Raw genomic sequence first — 6000 nt, 5'->3', positions numbered from 1 at the left:
CACTTAGATTGCTCTCAACTCCTCTCCACGCTTCAAGGTCTTCTTCGCTGTCCTGCTTGCTCAGTGCCCTGCCATCATCTGCCCTTCTGTCCAATGCTAGGCTGCTGCCCCCACCTTCCTGGGGTCCTTGGTGCCCTTCTGTTACCTGGAGGGCTGTCCCCACTCCACTCATTTCTGCTCATTGCTAAGACTGCAGCCTGTGTGTCACCTCCTGTCTCTCCTTGAAGTAGACGTCCCCATTTCTTTCTTTTGTGCTGCCCTACTTATTTACTTCTCACCTTCTGTATTTCTCCTCTGTGCTTTTGTACTTGCATGCTGACCTGTTTCACTAGGAGTTCAGTTCCATGAGGTCCAGGTATTTAGAAGGAACCAGCAAACTCTTACGACACTCTTTTACCTTAACTACTTCTGGGGGAGAAGCTTCTGGATGTCGGTGAACATCCACTTGGACGGCCATCTCACACCACCTGAGCAGTCTGCCAGAGATGATCCAGTACCTTTTTGCTCCAGGGGGGTCATCACTACAAACCCCATGAGCCCTCCTTCATGTTAGAGTCAGCATCCTTTTTCTCTGAGAAAATGTCTGTTTCCCAGCTTCCTCCTTCCACCATCCTCTGACCATTCTGATTTGGGAAAACCCTTTCATCTGATAGTGTTGAATTTTACTTGAGCTCCATGTTCCTGGAAAACAGCAAAGGTTAGGAAATCACCCCATCCTTCTGTGTTCTGGAAACAGTTGACTGCAAAGAACCACACTTCCCCATGTGACACGGAGAGTTCGACTCCCGTGCCACCCCTTCTGGCCATCTATGATAGAGACAGGCATAGACTCTCCAAATTCCAGTTCTTTGCCTCATAAACTATTAGGTGAACTGCTTTGTCCACATTGACCAACTGGGATAAAAAACACTTGTGAACCACACTTCTTTTAAGATTCCACTCACCCCCAGGTCTCTGGACTTTAGCCCGCCCTCAACCTGAGCCAGAATACAACCTAGTCTGAACTACTCCTCCTGATAATAGACTGGCCTCAGGGCAAAATATCCTCTGATCTTCTGTCCCATCACATCAAATCTTCATCTCTCTTCCCCTCAATATGTTCTTTTTAACCTTGTTTATGCCTCCCTATAAGTGAAAACCTCCTTTGGCCTAACACTGAAGATGCTCACAGATTGTACAGTGAGAGAATTTTTCGTATGGGAGTAGTCCCACTCTCCTTATTGAGATTGTCTCTTTCCCATCATGTAATAATCTTTTCAAAGGAAGTCTCTCCACAAATCTGGCTTTGGTTTCTATTTGACAATTCCCTCTTCTTTCCTCAAGGGCAGACTTCTCCTTCAACCCTTTCTCTTTTTATTCTTTCCATCATACATTCACTATTCCTTAGAACCCAGATCCAAAATATTTAGCAACTCATACGGCAAAGGAAGGCGAGCATTATCTTCTATCCCTGTGACATGAAAGGAAATACGTGGAGTCCATCTTTCCGGAATAGCAATAAAAGAGAAGAAAAGAAAAAGTAAATTTTTTGTGGGTTTTGGTTGTTTTTAACTAAAATACAAGTCTACATATTTATTCTAGCTTACATGAATCAAAAGCTTTCAAAATACACATTATATTTAATCCAATGATTCTGGTTATAGATGTTCTAAGGAAATAATATGATATAACCAAAATTTGTTCAAAATATGCATATACTTGTAATATTATTTACAACAAGAGCACCGCTGAGGAAAAGAAACAAACAAAACTAAAATCCATCAACAAACGTTGGTACATTTATAGAATGGACAAATCTTTAATAATTTATTTGCAAAGAATATTTTATGACATAAAAAGTGTCTATGATATACCAATAATGTACAAATACATTAGGTTTATAAACAGTAAAATTTTACTTTAAAAAATTATTACAGACATGTGTAATTTATATTTATATGTTTAGTATTTATTGATATTTTTCACATTTTAAAAAATGAACATGCTTTTTCTACATTTAAAAACATTATTTCTTTGTTTGGCTTAACTTCTGGTAAACATGTAAGAGTTTAACTGTCTGTCCCCTGCGTCATCCACCCACAAAACCTGCCCATCTGTATTTTTATCATCCACAGACAGGTTCTTGCCTTGTCTCACATATAGCAAAATTGTCTCACATTTTGCCAATTCTCCTCCCTTGCCTCCGTTCTGAGTTATTTCCAAGAAGCTTCTAGGATCTGTGAGCACACAGCTGAGAAACAATGTATAATGGGCAATAAGGAGCCATTACAGAGTCTTGAAATTATGTGAGCAAGGTTTTTGGTTGCTCTCACAAGGACAAAGGAGGTAGGGACACAAAAGCCCTTACTGGTCACATTTAGTTTTGTACAACTTTAAATCTATTTGGTTAATTCCAGGATTGCTAAATCCTCTTCTCCACAGAACAGAAGGTAGCCCACCATCCCTTTACTTTTTGGAAAGAGCTTCTTAAAAGGCTCTGCCTTATTCTCATAGTAGTTTCAGAGTAGGTAAGATCTGTTATTATCTACTGGAAACATAGCACTAAATTTTACCTATTATAAAATTAGTATGGCAGAATTAAATAAAAACGAACAAAACAACAACAACAAAAAGCTAAGAAGACATGCTTCCTTCCCTACTGAGGTTTGCAAGCAAATGGGGAGGCTGATGCATTAATAGAAAGATAACAGTAAGACAACGCAATTTGAAATGTCAAATACTCTACAGCAGTGCTGTCCTCTAGAAGCATAATGCAAGCCACATGTATCATTTCTAGCTATCACATTAAAAAAGTTAAAAAGAAAAAAAGTGAGATTAATTCTAATAATATATTTTAATTAACTCAACATTTTCAAAACATTATCCAAAATATTAACATTTTATTATGTAATATATAAAAAATGATTAACGAGCTATTTTACATTTTTCACATTATGTCTCAAGTGTGCATTCTACACTGTAGCACACCACCATTTGGAGTAGACATATTACAGGTGCTCAACAGCAACATGTGACTAGTGGCTACTTTTTCTAGACCGATAGTAACTTACCTGCAACCATGTAAACTACAGCCATGTAGCTTACCTGCAACTGTGTAACCTGCAACCGTGTAACCTACAGCCATGTAGCTTACCAGCAACCATGTAACCTACAACCATGTAGCATACCTGCAACCATGTAATCTACAACCATGTAGGTTCCCTGCAATCATGCAACTTACAGCCGGGTAGGTTACATGATTACATGGTTACAACCAAGATATAATCATTTATTAGGATGTGGAAGGGGTTATTTTGAAGTTGGGGACCCAGGAAATTCTCTTGGTGGATATGGTGGTCTAGTAGTGCCTGCAAGATTGAGGTGAGACAGTAGGAAAGGCATTGGATGGAGGGGGGCAAGCATGAAAGAGACAGAAGAGCGATCGAGATGCAGTCTGTCCACTGTGGCTAAAGTAGGCAGTTTATGGGGTCAAGAGAGGACAAGGAGGAAAAGGGTGGACTAGATTGTAAAACTTTTCTAGCTTCTTCCAACCCTTCTTCCTTGGCTAAAGAACAAGCTACAAGCTTTTTTTCTCCAAAGCAAGCCAGTCCCTAGCAGACTCACTCCCTCCAGAGTTTTCATCAGCTGCCTGTGACCTAGTTAACCACTGATTTCCAACTGAGGCAGTTCAGTGAAAGTCCCACAGGCCCCCTCAGAGGGAAGCTCGCGTTCGGCTTGCGGTGTCTGAAGAGCTGCGCGCAGGTGCCCGGGGTCTGGCGTCTGCCTCAGCATGGCTAATTTATGAGTCCCCAGCAGGTCAGCTTGGGGAGAGAGCCCAGGTAGGGGACCCCGCTAATTGGCCCTTTCAGTTCCTGGCAGCCACTACGGAAAGAAGCTCCCTGCGCTCAGACTTCTTAGGTCCTTTTCAAAAGGCAGAGAGACAGCTTAGGTCGACAAATTGAAAAGGAAAGCACGTGGGAAAGGCCCCCAGCTCTGGGGAGGGCTGTCGTGGGCTCCACCCGCTGTGTGGCCATCTCCTGATGACGGAGGAGCCACGCCCTGACAGAGGCTTTCATTCCCCGGAAGCTGAGAGGCAGGGAAGTCAGGCCAATTGATTTAGACTCACATGTACCTGCTTCACAAGCTCAGGTGCAGCGTGGGGCAGCCCAGAGAGGGCAGCCTCCTGGCCGCAACGCAACTCAGCTCCTGTCTGCAGTTCGGGGGCCACAAGAGGAGCCAGAGCTGGGGAAGCTCGGGCCACCGCAGGGAACGTCACAAGGAGGTGGCATCAGCTGAAAGAAGACTGATAGCACGTGGTTGGTCTATCCCCTGCCCACAGCAGCGTCTTGGAATGAAACAAAGGGAGCAAACTTCACCCTAATGGCATCGCCAATGATGGTTCTCTTGCCAGTCTTCTACCAACACCCGAGCCTCTCCTTTCGTTGTTCATTTGACCTGCTTTCACTGGTACAAAAACGATGCCACCTGGAGCTGGTGGCGTGTGAGTGAAAGCACTTGTGGAATGATTTGTGCACTTTGCTCTTGGAGATGGTCTTTGGCTCAAGGAACCACTGAAGGAGCGATGCATTTTGGTGGAAACCAAAGACTTACAGGACTAACTCCTTCTCCCAGAGTTTGAAATACAGAACTTGAAGGGAGACACAATCACGGTCATGACAACAGGTGAAAATACGTGCATTTCCCTTGAAGACGTCTAAATGTACACTGGCTAGTGAGAATGAGCAAAGATATTGGATATCTGTATTGACTGGGGTTCTGAGGCATATTTGGCTTAACAATCGGGTTGGTCTAGCTGTTAAGTCCTTTTGTAGAGGGGACAAATTAGTTCCTTTCTGGTAGCATCATGGTCAGACAAGGCTGGATGCGGAGTTGGTGGTAAGTTAAGAGCTATTACATTTGAAGATGACACTGAACACAATCCCTTAACTCTGCCTGATGTTATGATTAATGTAACCAGCCATGTGACTCTAGGGTAACTGCTTAGCATTTCTCAGCCTGAGCTTAGACAACAATTTTTGTCCCCATGACTCAGTGTGTGCGATAAGCTTTCACATACACTATTCCGCTTCCTCACCCCTGCTGTGTGAGGTAAGTGCCCATTTTATAGATGAGGAAACTGAGGCCAGAGAGTGTAGAAAGCTTGGCCAGGAACACCGAGCAGTAAATCTGCATGCCTGGACTTGCATTCCAAGGTTTCTGGGTTTTCTCCAGCATCTTGCCTCCTTCATTATCATCTCAAAGGCAAACATGTTAGGACTTCACCTGTATGATCTTTGGTGACCTGAAGAATAATTTGCAACTTTGGTGGGACCACAAATAGTGAGGCAGTTTGCTTTTTTTTTTTTTTTTTTCACAGTAGTTATCTTTTATTGAGTACCAACTGTTCTTAACCTTTTTTTATAGGTGAGAAAATGAAAGCTTAGAGAATGTCACTTGCCCAAGGTTACCAAGCAAGTCGATGGGAGAGCTAGAGTGTCTGGGCCAGCCTCCATCCTGACCCCCTTCTCATTGCTCTGGGCTTTCTGGATTCCTGAAGCTCAAATGGATCCAAGATAGCTGATACGACCTTACTTGGATTCAGGCCACTCACACAGAGAGCAGCAGTGCCACCCATTTTCCTGCACCCCAGCTGCCCGCGCCCTTGATTCACTTCTGCATTGTTCCCAGCATGTCAAGCAGGAGATATGGGGCAGTGGAGGGGCGGGCGATTCTCCAGAGGCAGTTTGCTTTTGAGAGCACAGACTTCGGCATGCTCCACAGGGCAGAGAACTCCAGCTCCTGGGCCAGCTGAGGCCAATCTCCTGGTCCCCCAAGCCTGCGTGTCTTCATCTACACATTGTAGTTATATCGGGGTCTCTTGCAGAGGACTTGGGGGAAGATTAAATCTGAGGTCTTAGCTCAGCATCTAGCATTATTATAGCAGCTGGTCAGTATCAGTCACCATCCTTAAGACACAGAGAAGGATCCTCACTGCCTAGCCACACGAGTCTGCCCGCTTTA

This window comes from Camelus ferus, chromosome 24 (genome assembly GCF_009834535.1).
Source record: "Camelus ferus isolate YT-003-E chromosome 24, BCGSAC_Cfer_1.0, whole genome shotgun sequence".
Taxonomy (NCBI): domain Eukaryota; kingdom Metazoa; phylum Chordata; class Mammalia; order Artiodactyla; family Camelidae; genus Camelus; species Camelus ferus.
The sequence above is the reverse complement of the archived record's forward strand: the minus strand, read 5'-3'. Positions refer to the sequence as shown.